Consider the following 18,173-nt stretch of genomic DNA (forward strand, 5'->3'; position numbering starts at 1 on the left):
TGTTGTTGTCACTGCATTGCTATCCAAAGCTGTGCCTATCTGCTTCAAGATGTGAGTTCAAATTCCATCATTGGGGAATTAAACTTTAAGTAACTAAATTCAGCTGATGAATTAATGATGGCTAACTACAAATACACAGACAGTTGTAAAGAGAAAACACATTTGGTTTATTTATATCTTTCAGAGAAGAAAATCTGTCCTTAATTGATGTGACTGATATCTATATCCAGACCCTTTGAAATAGTTAACTCCTAACTTCCTTGTAAAATTCAGTAGTTCTAGGGATGGACAATATATACCCAACCTGTCAATAATGGACATGATCTGTGAATAAATGAATAAAGAAAGAAAGGATCACGTTGATGCTTGGACAGATAGACAGATCAGTGGACTCCAAGGGAGACAACAGTGATCGGGACCAGACAGAAAGTGGAGCTGAAGCCAAAATTAGATCAGCCATGATCTTATTGAATAGTGGAGCAGACTTCAAGGCTGTGCTACCCAATCTGGCTTCTACTTCCTATGTCAGAATCGGAATCAGGTTTATTATCACCGGCATGTGACATGAAATTTGTTAACTTAGCAGCAGCAGTTCAATGCAATACATGATCTACCAGACAGAGAAAAAAATAATAACAAATAAGCAAGTAAATCAATTACATATATTGAATAGATTAAAAAACTGCAAAAACAGAAATACTGTATATTTTAAAAAAAGAGGTAGTGTCCAAAGATTTAATGTCCATTTAGGAATTGGATGGCAGAGGGGAAGAGGCTGTTCCTGAATCACTGAGTGTGTGCCTTCAGGCTTCTGTATCTCCTACCTGATGGTAACAGTGAGAAAAGGGCATGCCCTGGGTGCTGGAGGTCCTTAATAATGGATGCTGCCTTTCTGAGACACCGCTTCCTAAAGATGTCCTGGGTACTTTGTAGGCTAGTACCCAAGATGGAGCTGACCAGATTTACAACCTTCTGCAGCTTCTTTCAATCCTGTGCAGTAGCCCCTCCATACCAGACAGTGATGCAGCCCATCAGAATGTTCTCCACTGTACAGCTATAGAAGTTTTTGAGTATTTTTTGACATGCTAAATCTCTTCAAACTTTTAATTAAGTATAGCTGCTCCTGCAATGCCCACTACATATAGGCTCCTCTGCCACGCCAAAGCTAGCAACGGGGGAACAAGGGCCTCCACTCCTCTGCCACGCCAAAGCTAGCAACAGGGGAACAAGGGCCTCACCTATATTTTTGCTTCTCAGCTGCTCAACCCAAGACTACAAGAATTTGCAGAGTGATGTTAAGGCACCCCAGTCGATCACACTAACCAGCTTCCCCTCATTTGATTCCGTCTACAGTTCCCACTGCCTTGGCAAGGGAACAAACATAATCAAGGATCCTTCCCTTCCTAGTCATTCTGTCTTTTCTCTTCACCCTTTGCACAGAAGATACAAAAACCCGGGAGCACAAACTAGTAGACTCAAGGACAACTGCTAACCCACTGTTATTAAACTATTTTATACAAAAACAGTTGAACTCCTGACTTCTAAATCAACCTTCCTGTAGCCCTTTCACTTCATTTGTTTATCTTCACTGCCATTCCTCTGTAACTATAACACTATGATCTGCAACCTGTTTTCTTTCTAAAACCTCAGTGTAGTAATGCATGGCAATGAATTAGCTGAATGGGACACATAAGCTTTTCACTTGGTTAATGTGACAATAATAAACCAAAAAGAATACTTTAAACTCCTCTAAATGCATTTACGGGCTTCTTGTTTGAATCTCATTTTTAGTGGATAAAGGTACATCACTTCAATGAGGACACAATGTGAACATATTGTTGACTGTGAGCCACCAGCTTTCATTTGATCTTGTCTCCCATGTGTTGAGACTGCAATAGTATCTTGAGCTATATTCAACCTTGCCTTTGCTCTCCAAATAGGAATGCCAGAGAGAGTTTTTTCACTAATTTACATAAATGTCAGAGGTTATTAGCAGTAGAGTGTAATTACAAGTGTGCAAAAAGAGTACACGTGCAACCAGATTAATCCTGAACTGGTGTTGGTTCAAAGCAAGCACATTCCAACTTGTAGTGAAGTCCTAATGTGCATCAATTGCTTCTAACAGAAGGTATGTACAGACTTCAGTGAAAAAGCAGATTTGGACTTCTATTTACAGAGGTGGCAATTGATTAATCAAAGAGTGATAAATGGGAATTTATTTCATGAGGGTAATTTGCTTGATTAAAAAAATTCAGAACAGACAGTTTCAAATGAATGTAATTAAAAATATGACAGTTATATTAAAAAATGGCACCATGTATATTGGTCCAGACTAATTTTATTGGCCTGGAAATTACAATGGGAAATATTATGACATCAACGTTTTTCAAATAAGCAAACTGATACCACATTTTAGGTAGCAGATTAAATATTATACGTGTATACACACACACCCACACTCACTCACTCACTCACACACACACACACACACACACACACACACACACACACACACACACACACACACACACACACACAATCATTCACCTGGATAATATCGCTAATGGTAACTTTTAGGTTACATTAAATTCCTTAATAACAATGGGGAATATTTATAAAGGATTTGCTAACGATCAAATATTAACATTTTGACTCATGTATGAAGCAAATTGAAGAAAATCAGATGCATCTTCTTAAACTAAGTGCACTGACAAAACAGAATTGGAAATAAAACTGCCCATGAAAATAAACACATATCTGTTCCAGTGCTATTATTTCGTGCATTTTGTCTCCATTTTTTGCTGGATAAGTACTAAAGAGTATTCAGTGTATTGCTCTGCTCCTTAAATTACCTTATATGCTGGTTATTTACACGGCTGCATGCTTCTGCCAAACTACTTAATGTCTTTATGTCCTGAAGTGAAGCTGAGTATTGAAGATATCCATTTCCAAAGGCCGTTGGCCATCTTAAAAGACCATTGAACATCTTAAAAGACTTTGCAAGGGGGATGGGACCTGGAGTGATAGAGCAGAGAAAGAAGTGCATGGAGTAAAGCCAGATCTAACACATAGGGAGGTTTTGAGGAAAGAGCAGCAGAATAAAGGGTATAAAGGTAGTAAGGTAAAAGGGCTAAAGTGTGTGTACTTCAATGCAAGAAGCATCAGGAACAAAGGTGATGAACTGAGAGCTTGGATACATACATGGAATTATGATGTAGTGGCCATTACGGAGACTTGGCTGGCACCAGGGCAGGAATGGATTCTCAATATTCCTGGATTTCAGTGCTTTAAAAGGGATAGAGAGGGGGGAAAAGGGGAGGAGGGGTGGCAATTACTGGTCAGGGATACTATTACAGTTGCAGAAAGGGTGAGTAATGTAGCAGGATCCTCTTTTGAGTCAGTATGGGTGGAAGTCAGGAACAGGAAGGGAGCAGTTACTCTACTGGGGGTATTCTATAGGCCCCCTGGTAGCAGCAGAGATACCGAGGAGCAGATTGGGAGGCAGATTTTGGAAAGGTACAAAAATAACAGGGTTGTTATCATGGGTGACTTTAACTTCCCTAATATTGATTGGCACTTGATTAGTTCCAAGGGTTTAGATGGGGCAGTTTGTTAAGTGTGTCCAGGATGGATTCCTGTCACAGTATGTTGACAGGCCGACTAGGGGGAATGGCATACTAGATCTAGTATTAGGTAACGAACCGGGTCAGGTCACAGATCTGTCAGTGGTTGAGCATCTGGGGGACAGTGATCACTGCTCCCTGATCTTTAGCATTATCATGGAAAAGGATAGAATCAGAGAGGACAGGAAAATTTTTAATTGGGGAAGGGCAAATTATGAGGCTATAAGGCTAGAACTTGTGGGTGTGAATTGGGATGATGTTTTTGCAGGGAAATGTACTATGGACATGTGGTCGATGTTTAAAGATCTCTTGCAGGATGTTAGGGATAAATTTGTCCTGGTGAGGAAGATAAAGAATGGTAGAGTGAAGGAACCATTGGTGACAAGTTAAGTGGAAAATCTAGTCAGGTGGAAGAAGGCAGCATACATGAGGTTTAGGAAGCAAGGATCAGATGGGTCTATTGAGGAATATAGGGTAGCAAGAAAGGAGCTTAAGAAGGGGCTGAGAAGAGCAAGAAGGGGGCATGAGAAGGCCTTGCAAGTAGGGTAAAGGAAAACCCCAAGGCATTCTTCAATTATGTGAAGAACAAAAGGATGACAGGAGTGAAGGTAGGACCAATTAGAGATAAAAATGGGAAGATGTGCCTGGAGGCTGTGGAAATGAGCAAGGCCCTCAATGAATATTTCTCTTTGGTATTCACCACTGAGAGGAAACTTGATGATGGTGAGAACAATATGAGTGAGGTTGATGTTCTGGAGCATGTTGATATTAAGGGAGAGGAGTTGTTGGAGTTGTTAAAATACATTAGGACGGATAAGTCCTTGGGTCCTGATGGAGTATTCCCCAGGCTGCTCCACAAGGCAAGGGAAGAGATTGCTGAACCTCTGGCTAGGATATTTATGTTCTCGTTGTCCACAGGAATGGTACCGGAGGATTGGAGGGAGGCAAATGTTGTCCCCTTGTTCAATAAAGGTAGTAGGGATAGTCCAGGTAATTATAGACCAGTGAGTCTTACATCTGTGGTGGGAAAGCTGTTGGAAAAGATTCTTAGAGATAGGATCTATGGGCATTTAGAGAATCATGGTCTGATCAGGGACAGTCAGCATGGCTTTGTGAAGGGCAGATCATGCCTAAGAAGCCTGATAGAGTTCTTTGAGGAGGTGACCAGGCATATAGATGAGGGTAGTGCAGTGGATGTGATCTACATGGATTTTAGTAAGGCATTTGATAAGGTTCCACATGGTAGGCTTATTCAGAAAGTCAGAAGGCATGGGATCCAGGGAAGTTTGGCCAGGTGGATTCAGAATTGGCTTGCCTACAGGAAGCAGAGGGTCATGGTGGAGGGAGTACATTCAGATTGGAGGGTTGTGATTAGTGGTGTCCCACTACGATCTGTTCTGGGACCTCTACTTGTGATTTTTATTAATGTCCTGGATGTGGGAGTAGAAGGGTGGGTTGGCAAGTTTGTAGACGACACAAAGATTGGTGGTGTTGCAGATAGTGTAGAGGATTGTTGAAGATTGCAGAGAGACATTGATAGGATGCAGAAGTGGGCTGAGAAGTGGCAGATGGAGTTCAACCCGGAGAAGTGTGAGGTGATACACTTTGGAAGGACAAACTCCAAGGCAGAGTACAAAGTAAATGGCAGGATACTTGGTAGTGTGGAGGAGCAGAGGGATCTGGGGGTACATGTCCTCAGATCCCTGAAAGTTGACTCACAGGTAGATAGGGTAGTTAAGAAAGCTTATGGGGTGTTAGCTTTCATAATTCGAGGGATAGAGTTTAAGAGATGCAATGTAATGATGCAGCTCTATAAAACTCTAGTTAGACCACACTTGGAGTACTGTGTCCAGTTCTGGTCACCTCACTATAGGAAGGATGTGGAAGCATTGGAAAGGGTACAGAGGAGATTTACCAGGATGCTGCCTGGTTTAGAGAGCATGGATTATGATCAGAGATTAAGGGAGCTAGGGCTTTACTATTTGGCAAGAAGGAGGATGAGAGGAGACATGATAGAGGTGTACGAGATATTAAGAAGAATAGACAGAGTGGACAGCCAGCGCCTCTTCACCAGGGCACCACTGCTCAGTATAAGAGGACATGGCTTTAAGGTAAGAGGATGGAAGTTCAAGGGGGATATTAGAGGAAGATTTTTCACAGAGAGTGGTTGGTGCGTGGAATGCACTGCCTGAGTCAGTGGTGGAGGCAGATACACTAATGAAGTTTAAGAGACTACTAGACATGTTTATGGAAGAATTTAAGCTGGGGGGGTTATATGGGAGGCAGGGTTTGAGGGTCAGCGCAACATTGTGGGCCGAAGGGCCTGTAATGTGCTGTACTATTCTTGTTCTATGTTCTATAAGACATAGGAGCAGGATTAGGCCATTTGGCCCATCAAGTCTGCTCCACCATTTACTCATGGCTATTCCTTTTTCCCCCTTCTCAGCCCCACTCCCCACCCTTCTCTCTGTAACCTTTGTTGCCGTGTCCAGTCAAGCTCTGCCTTAAATACACTCAACAATCCGGCCTCCACAGCTGCCTGTGGCAATAAATTCCACAAATTCACCACCCTCTGGCTAAAGAAATTTCTCTGCATTTCTGTTTTAAATGGATGCCCCACTATCCTGAGGCTATGCCCTCTTGTCCTAGTCCTCCCCACCATGGGAATAATCCTTCCCATATCTACTCTGTCTAACCCTTCCAACATTTGAATGTTCAGCGAGATCCCTCCCCATCCTTCTAAATTCCAGTGAGTCCAGACACAGAACTATCAAGCGTTCCTCATAGAATAATCCTTTCATTCCAGGAATCACCTCTGAACGTTCTCCAATGCTAACACATCTTTCCTTAGATGAGGAACCTAGAATTGTCCGCAAGACTCAAGATGAGGCCTCACCAGTGCCTTATGAAGTCTTAGCATCACATCTCTGCTCTTGTATTCTAGACCTCTTGAAATGAAAGCTAACATTGCATCTGCCTTTCTTGCCATCAATGTATCTGGCAAATTTGCCTTCAGGGTTTTCTGCACAAGGACTCCCAAGTTCCTTTGCATCTCAGATTTTTGGATTTTCTCCCCGTTAAAAAAATGGTCTTCATATTTATTTCTACTACCAAAGTGTATGACCATGCATTTTCCAACATTATATTTCATTTGCCACTCTCTTGCTCAATCTCCTAATCTGTCTAAGTCCTTCTGCATCCTACCTGTATCCTCAACACTACCTGCCCCTCCTTCAATCTTCGTATCATCTGCAAATTTGGCAACAAAGGAATCTACTCCATCATCTAAATTATTGGTATACAGCATAAAAAGAAGCAGACCCAGCAACGACCCCTGTGGAACACCACTAGTGCCTCCTGCCCATCAGCCAATGCTCTAACCACGCTAGTAACCTTCCTGTAATACTATGGTCTCTAAACTTTTATCAATCCTACTTGTAATTTCCTCAAAGAATCCCAACAGGTTCGTCAGGCAAGATTTTCCCCTAAGGAAACCATACTGACTTTGTCCTATCTTGTCCTATGTCACCAAGTACTCCATAACCTCATCCTTAACAATTGACTCCAAAATCTTCCCAAAAAAGCATTGTAGTATTGCAACAGAAGCAGGTTATACACTGTAAGTTGAGCCAGTTGTTCAGAGATTGTGGTGTCATTCTTGGAGGCTGAGGAAACAAAAGTCAAGAATTAATTGACATAAAAGAGGTAAAGTCCAAATGGAGGAGATAGGTAATAATCAAAGGGATGATCTGAAGATCTGGTCCCAATGTGAGGAAAAGTGTGATGACCTCATTCTTCTCGCCTGCTTAGTGGAAGCAGGAGGATTTTCTATCAGTCATCACATTATTACACACACTCATTTTGCAGTAGTTCAAAATTTATAATTTAATCTTGCAGCCTATTCACTCTTTCAACTACCCAACAATGCCAGGGATATCATACATACATGTTTTAGCAGGACATATGGACAATTTTCCCTTTACTTTGATGGGAAATCATTGTAGGCACAAATAACTGAACACCCTGCTTCTTCCACTTACTTTCTTCATATTACATGGCTAATGTCAATTTGACAGTAATTTCAGGGGATCTGAGCAGCTTCTAAAACTAATTTGCACAAATACATTGATTCAGAGTCATTCAGCAATGAAGTAGGCCATTCAGCCCACCGGCTGACTGGTGTTGAATTGATGAACAAATAAAAGACAACCATAAAAATTGATATCGGAGGACACGGGGATTACCAACACTGTAATGCTCATTGAGGGTGGAGGGGACTAACAAACTAATTACTAGCCAGTGAACTTGAGCTGTGAAAAGTTTTGCAATCAATTCGGAGAAATTCATTTGGAAAGTCACAAACTAAACAAGATTCATGGATTTGTGAGGAGCAGCTTGTGTCTAAATAGGTGAACATTTTTGAGGAAATAACAAGGAGAGATGATGAAGTCAGTTCATTTGGTGTAATCTACATAACAGGAATAATAACAAGATTTCGGACAAAGCCAGTCAGAAAATAGATGCCAACATGAATCTTTGAGAATGCCACTTTGGATTGTAAGTTAGGTTAATGTCAGGAAACAAAAAGCAATTGCAGATGGGTGTTTTTGTGATAGAAAATCTGTTTCCAATGGGATTCCACAGGACCCAATACTCTTTACTGAATTACTTACTGAATTAAATATTAATGATTTTGACTTAAATGCAGGTGTCATTGCAAATTTACTTGCATAAAGTACAACAAATAGTCATGTGGTTGTCAATGAGAAGGAAAGCATTAGAATGCAGCAAGTTGGAGATGGTCCTCTCCATTGGGAAGAAAAATGGCAAATGGATTTTAATTCAGAGAATCGTGTGGGAATGCTTTTTGGGAAGAATTAAGAAGGCAAGAAAATATAAAATAAATGGATGGACCATGTGGCTAAGCACAACTCAAATGCTATCTATCAATTCACAGGTGACTTCACTGTTACTGGTAAGATCTCAAGATGGCAATGAGGAGGTGTACTGGAGTGAGATTGGCTGGTTAAGTGTGTTATCTGTTTAATATTTCTGTAATATTTGAGTAATATTGTAAATATTTTATTCAGCATTCTTTATTGTTTACATAATCCCCTGCTGGTTATATGTAAAAGCAAGTGAATGGCATACGTCATCACGACACCATGTCACGCATGTATGCTTCACTTAAACTAAAAACTAAGTTAGACACATTATTCCTGGCTCCGTATTTTTATTTCAATTAGTTTTTATGTTTTGGAGTTACAAAACCAAAGAACAAAGAATTGATTGTGGACTTCAGGAAGAAGAAGTTGGGAGAACACACACCATGTCCTCATCGAGGGGTCAGCGGTGGATAAGATGAGCAGCTTTCAGTTCCTGGGTGTCAACAGCTCAGAGGATCTATCCCTGGTCCAACTCATTGGTGCAATCATGGGAAAAGCATGCCAGGGGCTCTACTTTGTTATGAGTTTGAGGAGATTTAGTATGTCACTAAAGAATCTTACAAATTTCTGTAGATGCACTGTGGAGAGCATTCTGAATGGTTGTATCACAGCCTTATATGAAGTCTCCAATGCACAGGATCACAAGAGATAGCAGAGGGTTGTACTCTCAGGCAGCTCTGTCACTGGCACAACCCTCCCCACCATGAAGGACATCTTCAAGAAGCAGTGCCTCAAGAATGGGGCATCCAAAACCAAGGATGCTCATCATCCAGAACACACCCTTTTCTTGCTATAACCACCAGGGAGGAGATTCAGGAGCCTGAAGACCCACAGTAACTGATTCAGAAGCACATTTCTCCCCTCCATCATCAGATTTCTGAATGGCCCATAAACACACACTACCCTGTTATTCCTTTTATTTGCTCTACTTATCTACTTTGTAATTTATTCTTTGTACTGCTGCTGGCACCGTAGCATAGTGGTTAGTGCTACACTTTACAGTATCAACGATCTGGGTTCAATTCCCACCGCTGCCTGCACGAGTTTCCTCTGGCTGCTTTGGTTTTCTCCCACTGACCTACTGGTTTGAAGGTTCACTTGTCATTGCAAATTGTCCGGAGATTAGGCTAGGGTTAAATCAGGGGATTGCTGGATGGTGTGGATTGGAGGACTGTAGGGGTCTATTTCATGCTATATCTCAATACATCAATAAATAAATAAATAAACAAACAGATCAATCAATCAATGAATGCCACATCATGTACGAGAGTCTGATTCTGATACTGAGAAGGATGGAGGAACAGAGGGAGCTCGGACTGCATGTCCACATTTGCTTAATGTTATCAAGCTAGGTCAAAGGTTACATAGGATGATTTCCATTGGAACATAAAAACAGGTGCTAAAAATGATACGATTACATGTAAGTCAATTTAATGGATTTAAGACGACTCATTATTGCAGGACCATGGACACTACATCTCCCAGGTACACCGCATGGTTAACCATATATTTATTATGTTTCTGGAAGTGTGTATTCAAAAGTTGTACCAAATGTTATGACCACTACAAAGTTTAATAACAGTGTTTTTAACATTTCAAGTTGCCATCCCTCTTATTAGTTCCAAAAAAATCTGAACCATAAAAATATTTCTTATTTCATTTTGGATCAGTTAGCTTGAAGTTTAATCCAGGTTTAATGGAGCTCATATCATAAAAATGATCCTAACTGCTTCTGTAAACCAAGATTTTCCATCTCGCTTGAAATTACATTCTATCAGTAATGGCAAATCATGTTATTTTACATATTTCTTCCTATTGTATGAATGATGTCAAATTAGCTGTGCAAATTTCTAATACTTCCTGTTCAATATTGTTTAAATATTGCAAAAGCTCAATGAGTATACTAATTTGTTTGAAGTGCAATCTTCCTAAAGGAAACAAATATTAAGAAAAAACAGGATAAGGCTAATTTTAAAAAAATGTCTCAGCCAAATGAGTTTCTAGTGTTGCTTAAAAAGCTCAATTAAAAGTATTTGGTGATTCTGTTTTTCAGTAATAAAATATCTTTGAGTTGAATAAAATCTAACATTGTTCAACCTTGCACTAGGTCAAGAGAAGTGAGGGTTGTTGGGGTGGGGAGGGGAGTGTGGTGTAACTGACCAGATGCAATATTGATAGGTGACTCAATAGTGAGGGAACGGTCAGGTTCAGAGTCACGAGTCCAGTATGGTCTGTTGCCTCCCTACTGCCAGGCTCAAGGATATCAAAGAAAGGGGAGGGTAAACAGCTAGAAGCTACCTGTAAAATCAGATGTCTTCAGTGATGTGATATTGTCTGGGAATTAACAAATTAGTTCTTTAACTTTTCCTTACTCAGCCCTCTAGTTCAGGATACAGGCCAGTAGTCTAGTTAATAGTCTAGTCTTTTGTTCAAAGTTCAAAGTAAAATTAGTTATCAGGGTACATAAACATCACCCTGACATTCTTTTTCTGTGGGCATACTTGGCAAATCTATAGAACAATAACTGTAAACAGGATCTCTAAACAGTAAACTTTAAACAAACTGTGCAAATGCAGACAATAAATAAATAGCAATAAATAATGAGCTTGAAATAAAAGAGTCCTTAATTGAGTGTAGTTATCCCCTTTTGTTCAAGAGTCTGATGTTTGAGGGGTAGTAACTGTTCTGGAACCTGGTGGTGCAAGTCCTGAGGCTCCTGTACCTTCTACCTGATGGCAGCAGCGAGAAAAGAGCATGGCCTGGGTGGTGAGGATCTTTGATGATGGATGCTGCTTTTCTACGGCAACGTTTCATGTATATGCACTCAGTGATATACTGGGCCGAATCCACCACCTTTTGTAGGATTTTCCACTTAAAGGCATTGTTGTCCCCATTCCAGGCCAGGATGCAGCCAGTCAGTATGCTTTTCACCACAAATCTATAGAAATTCGCCAAGGTTTTTGATGACTTCCGAGGAAGTAGAAGCACTGTTGAGCTATTTTTGCAATACTATTTATAAGATGGGTCCAGGACAGATTCTCTGAAATAACAACACCTAGGAATTTAAAGTTATTGACCCTGTCCACCTCTGATCCTTCAATGATTACTGGCTCATGGACCTCTGATTTTCCTCTTCTGAAGTCTATAATCAGGTCCTTGGTCTTACTGACATTGAGTGAGAGGTTGGTGTTATGACCCCACTCAGTCAAGTTTTCAATCACCCTCCTGTATGCTGATTCATCACCCTCTTTGATATGGCCCACAACAGTGGTGTCATCAACAAACTCGTACATGGCCACACAGTCAGAGGTGTAAAGTGAGTAGAGCAGGGGACTAAGCACACATCCCTGTGGTGCATCATTACTGATGGAGATCTTTTTGTCAATCAAGTCTGACTGGGGTTTACAAGTGAGGAAATCCAGGATCCACTTGCATAAGGAGATATTGAGGCTCAGGTCTTGGAGTTCACTGTTTTGTCTGAATAAGTTGGCAACATGAAAATAAGTTATCTGTTCTATGCCTCCCCTTCACATATATCTTTGTATCTGCTCTAGATGGGGACATTCTGGCCACTTTTTAAGTTAATTCCAGAAATCTTAGAGTAATATGATAAGGTTGGAGACACAGCATTATACACTTTTCTATATTTCACTTTATATCCAGAACTAAGAGGTCTAGAGATTAGGACAACAAAGAGGTGGTTGTGGGAGGCAGAGGAGCGGTTATGGGATTGCTTCAAGGTGGTGGACTGAACTGTGTTTCAGGATTCATCTGTGGATCTGAATGAATACACCAGAGTTTTCACGGGCTTTATTAAAAGAGTTGTAGATGAGTGCATCCCCACAAAATCATTCAGAATTTTCTCCAATCATATATCCTGGACGAACCAAGAAATTGGCAATCTGCCAAAGGACAAATCAGAAGCTTTCAAATTTGGTGACCAAGAAAGTCACAAGAGGTCCAAATCTCCAGAAAGCCACCTCACAGCTGAAGTGGCAATTCTGGATGAAAATTTAATCAATGAAGGCTGCTTGTCAGTTGTGGCAAGGCTTGAATATTATAATTTCTTAAAAAGTTAAATCAAGCAGCATAGGTGACAACAGGGATTTGCTTTCAGATAAGCTCAATGCCATCAATGCTAGCTTTCACTGTCAAACCATCACAAGCTCCCACAGCCCTCAATGATCCTGTGATGTCAGTCTCTGAGGCCAATGTTCGAGCAGCCTTCAGAAAGGTGAACCCACAAAAAACATCCGGCCTAGACGGGGTACCTAGCCAAGTACTGAAAACCTGTGCTGATTAACTGGTTGGAGTATTTACTGAGATCTTTACCCTCTCGCTTCGGCAGTCTGAGATACTCACCTGCTTCAGGCAGTCTTCAACTTTGGTTACATACCTCAATGACTATCGTCCAGTAGCTCTTACATCCACAGCAATGAGGTGTTTTGAAAGGTTAATCATGAAACATACCAACTCCTGCCTGACAATCGAATTGGGTTAGTTCCAGTTTGCCTACTGGAGGAACAAGTCTAGAGCAGATGCCATCTCACTGACTCTTCACTCAACCCTGGAACATCTGGACAGCAAAGATGCACACATCAGGATGCTCTTTATCAGCTACAGTTCAGCATTTAATACCATAATGCCCTCAAAACTAATCGATAAGCTTAAAGACCTTGGGCTTCAATACCTCTTTGCGCAACTGGATCCTCAAATTCTTCACTTGCAGACGCCAGACATTTTGGGTCAGCAGCAGCATCTCCTCCACAATCTCTATCAACAGAGGTGCACCACAAGGCTGTGTGCTTATGACTTTGGGGCTAAGCACAGTTTCAATGCCATGTTCAAGTTTGCTGACAACACCACTGTCATTGGCCAAATCAAAGATGGTGATGAATCAATATATAGGAGGGGGCTTGAAAATCTGGCGGAGTAGTGCATTAACAACACTACTCACTTAACGTCAGCAAGACTAAGGACCTGATCATTGACTTGAGGAAGAGCAAACCTGAGGTTCAAGAGCCAGTTCTCCTCAGAGGTGGAGAGAGTCAGCAACTTAATTCCTCTGTGTTATTATTTTGGCAGCCCTGTTTTGGGCCCAACATGTAAGTGCATTTACGAAGAAATCAAGGCAGTGCCCTGACTTCTTTAGAAGCTTGTGAAAATTCGGTATGATATCTAAAGCTCTGGCAAACCTCTATAGTTGTGCAGTGGAGAAAACATTCACTGGCCGCATCAAAGCCTAGTATGGAGACACCAATGCTTTTGAATGGAAATTGCTACAAAGAGTAGTGGATACAGCTCAGAGAACCATGGGTAAACCCTCCCCACCATTGAACACTTCTGCACAGAGCATTGTCGCAGGAAAGCAGCATCCGTTATCAGGGGCCCTCATACTTTCTTCTCACTGCTGCCATTAGGAAGAAGGTACAAGATTATTTACTCACACCACCAGGTTCAGGAACAGTGAATACCCCTCAACTATTAGAGAATAAATTCACTCAATTTCACTTACCCCATCATTGAACTGTTCCCATAAGCAATGGACTCACTTTCAAGGATACTTCATCTCTTGTTCCCGATATTTGTTGCTTATTTAATATTATTATTCCTTTCTTTATGTGTTTGTGCAATATGTTGTCTTTTGCACAGTGGTTGAATGCCCAGGATGGTGCAGTCTTCCATTGACTTTGTTATGATTATTATTCTCTTTTGGATTTATTGAGTATGCCAGCAAGAAAATGAATCAGGGTTGGATATGGTGACATATAAGTACTTCGATAATAAATTTACTTTGAACTTTGAATTTTTTGAACTTTAGATGAGCACTTGAATTTCCTAGGCATTGAAGACTATGGGGCAAGTACTAGGAGGTGGAATTAATTTGGATATTTTCCCACTTGGCTTTGTGGATGCGGTGAGCCCAATGGCTTGTTTCTAAGCTGTATTTCAAAGTGACTCTGTAGGGTAATGTAATGGGTGACAGATGACACATATTGTTCATAATAGAATCTGTTTACATAATTCACAAATGCTGTCATTGAGTTGTGTTCACTAAGAGACTGGGTCTGATGTAATGAGGCCAGTGTAAGGTGACTGCTCTTGGTTTGTTCGTAATGAAAGTAAAGGGCCGAGGCTTTTGTTAAGTGCATAAAATGACTCGCAGATTTTATTCACAAAATTGTACATTGGTAACCCCATCACTCTCAAATGATTTGAGAATTACTCAAGTGATATTTTGACTAATGCAGTTGCTTTGAAGCTGCTGTATGTTTTGGGAGCAACATGTTACCACATGGTTTGCACAGGCTGAAGCCCAGTTTGTGCTGTGAGAAATCACCATGGGCAATACCAAATTTTACTATGTTGTAACATCACTAAGTTGTTCCACTGTAGGAAATGGCGAGTCTGCTGGAAGACCCCCCTGCATGTGATAAATACGTCCCTCTGAAAACTCACCGACTACAGATTTTTTGACTGTCTGAGTCTGATTGCAACAAACAGTTGCTCTCTTTGCCCAGCCTGGGTGACGCTAGGCCTTCAGATGTAATAGACACAAGCTATCTCTTCTGGGAAATCGCTGTCCTTGGTTTATTTTAAAGAACTCTTCATAGAACAAACGCTTGATCAAGTTCGCAGAGCCCTTGCTAAAACCCCCATGAAAGACTGTAAGAGCTTGCTAAAGTGGCTGAGAGTCTGTACTCAGCCATTGTTCCTCTTCCTTTCCCTGTCTCAATGAGCCCCATCAGCAGACTCACACCTGTGGCTCTGAACCAGACAGGGGCGGGTTCATGTTTTACCGCGCACGGATTGGTACAAATGCCCAAGAAGTGCCCACCGCGGTGCAGCTTCGACAGTGTGTGAACACCGTGGGCCCCAGCTGCCAGGGTTTCTATTCTTCATTATAGGCATGGGTGTGCTCCAGCATCACTGATTGATTATAGGGCAGACAGTGATGGACCCTAACTAGAGGCCACCAACAGCAGAATGATCCAAACTTATTGGACACGACAGGTTCAGCGGAAGATGATACACACGGGACTACACATTTGTCTTAGTTAAAGTTGCCAGACCTCTGCACGGCACAGATTTCCTGTATGACAAAGGATTGCTAGTTAACTTTAAGAACTGCTAGCTTGTGGACACGGAGGAATTTGGGTCATTACCCTGTAACCCCAGTAAGTCCCCAAATATGACTCTTGTCAAGCGCATGCACCACCATGTTTTAATTCACTCGCTTGCTGGGCCAATTCCCAAACTACGGTCACAAAGCATGGGGGTCGAGCACCACATTTCTACAGCTGGCTCACTGGTCCACACCCATGGAAATAGACTGGACAGAAAATCTGGCCAGCGTAAAGGCTGAGTTTGCTAGCATGCAAATACTTGGCATTGTACGCAGGTCACTCCTCCACGTGGTCCCTAAGCCCGATGGCAATTGTCATCCCAACACCATAACGAGGCCACCACCTCCCCTGACTGTTACCCGGTCCCATATATTCAAGATTTTTCGGCATGTTTAGTTGGAAAGATAATTTTCTCTAAAGTGGACCTAGTCAGGTGTCTGTGTGCACTGAGGACATTTCCAATACTGCTGGTATAACCGTGTTTGGCCTATTTGAGTTTCTGCACAAGCTGTCTAGGCTGAAAATACAGCTCAGACTTTCCAGACTAATGGCCTCTGTGTCTAAGGGTTTAAAGGTTCTTTTTGCTTACCTGGACGATGAACTTGTCACCACGGCACCCAAAACGGAACGCATCTCTGCATACTTCTTAAGCGCTTAAACTAACATGGGCTGATTTTTGACCTCACTAAATGTCAGTACAGATTGTCTACTGCTGACTTGGTTGGCCACCATATCTCCGCAAAGGTGTGACACCTGAGGTCAAAAGTCATCACTTTTATTGAGTTTGCACTGCCCCACACTTCCAAAGGACGGATGTTGAATGTCTACCACTGTTCCATTCTGTGAGCCACTGAGCTTAGATTCTCTTTGTATTGTGCCCTTAAAGGCAATGCCCCAATCGCGTGCTTGAATGACCAGTGGAGATGACCAGAGCATTTAAAGACACCAAATCACAAGCAAAAGAAAATCTGCAGATGATGGAAATCAGAGTTACACACACAAAATGCTGGAGGAACTCAGCAGGCCAGGCAGCATCTGTGGGAAAAGTACAGTTAACCTTTCAGTACTGTTGAAGGGTTTTGGCCTGAAACATCAACTGTATATTTTCCATAGATGCTGCCTGGCTTGCTGAGTTCCTCCAGCATTTTGTGTGTGTTGTGATGACACCAAATGAGCTCTTTCAAACGTGACCCTACTGGTGCACCCATTCCCCATCAGACCTATAGCCATCACTGCTGATGCTGTGGGTATTGTGCACAAACGGTTGTTTGGAGGTGTGTAGCAGGCGCTCTCCTTCTTGGCCAGCAGATTTCCCACCCCCCCCCCCACTCCCCAAGAGGAAGTACGACACACTGGACCACAAGCTTCTCAGTTTCTATATGGCCATCCGCCATTTTCATTTTTTACTGGATGGTCAGCGTTTTATAGCGTTTGTTGTCCACAAACCTCTTGCACGTGATGGCTGAAACATCAGAGCCTTGGTCTGCTCGGCAGCAACACCATCTACCTATATTCCAGAATTCATGACTGACATATAGCACATCAAAGGATAAAGTAATGCCATTGCTGATTGCTTCTCACAGCCATCAATGCTGTACACATAAGAGTGACTATGTTGCCATGGCGTGCCTCCTTGACGGACAAGTGTTGGTATGATAGTCCCCCATGGAACCTGCTGGGGTTCAGAACTGTTTTGAAAGAGGACCTGCAATCCTCCGCAGATAGGTTGGTGTACGGGCAGCCACTACAGGTGCCAGGTCATATTATTCCTGATACAATGACTGCCTTCTAAAACAAAAGCGATGATCATTGACTTCAGGAGATCAAAGGACAGAGTACACACCCCCTCCATATACATGAAGAGGTAGTGGAAAGTGTGGAAAGCCTAAAGGTCCTTGGAGTTATGTTGTCAAAGCAGCTGACATGGACCACCAACACCTCGCTGACATGGACCACCAACACCTCACTGACATGGACCACCAACACCTCGCTGACATGGACCACCAACACCTCACTGACATGGACCACCAACACCTCGCTGACATGGACCACCAACACCTCGCTGACATGGACCACCGAAACCTCGTTGACATGGACCACCAACACCTCGCTGACATGGACCACCAACACCTCGCTGCTTGTAAAAAAGGCACAACAAAGACTCCTCTTCCTCAGAAAGCTGAAACAGGCCAAACTCCCATAAAAGCTGTTGCTTAACTTCTACAGAAGCACAATTGAAACCATCCTGACCAACAGCACCACAGTGTAGAATGCCAGCTGCACAGCCGCTGAGCGACAAGACCTGCATCACATGGTGAAGGCGGCCCAGCGAACTGTCAGGATGGAGCTCCCAGGATTGGACACCATCTATTCCAGCAGACTCAAGAGGAAAGCAATCAGCATAACCAGAGACACCACACTCCCCGGCCACTCCCTGCTCGACCCACTGCTGTCCAGCAAGAGGTTCAGGACACGAA

Source organism: Hypanus sabinus, chromosome 15, assembly GCF_030144855.1.
Source record: "Hypanus sabinus isolate sHypSab1 chromosome 15, sHypSab1.hap1, whole genome shotgun sequence".
NCBI lineage: Eukaryota > Metazoa > Chordata > Chondrichthyes > Myliobatiformes > Dasyatidae > Hypanus > Hypanus sabinus.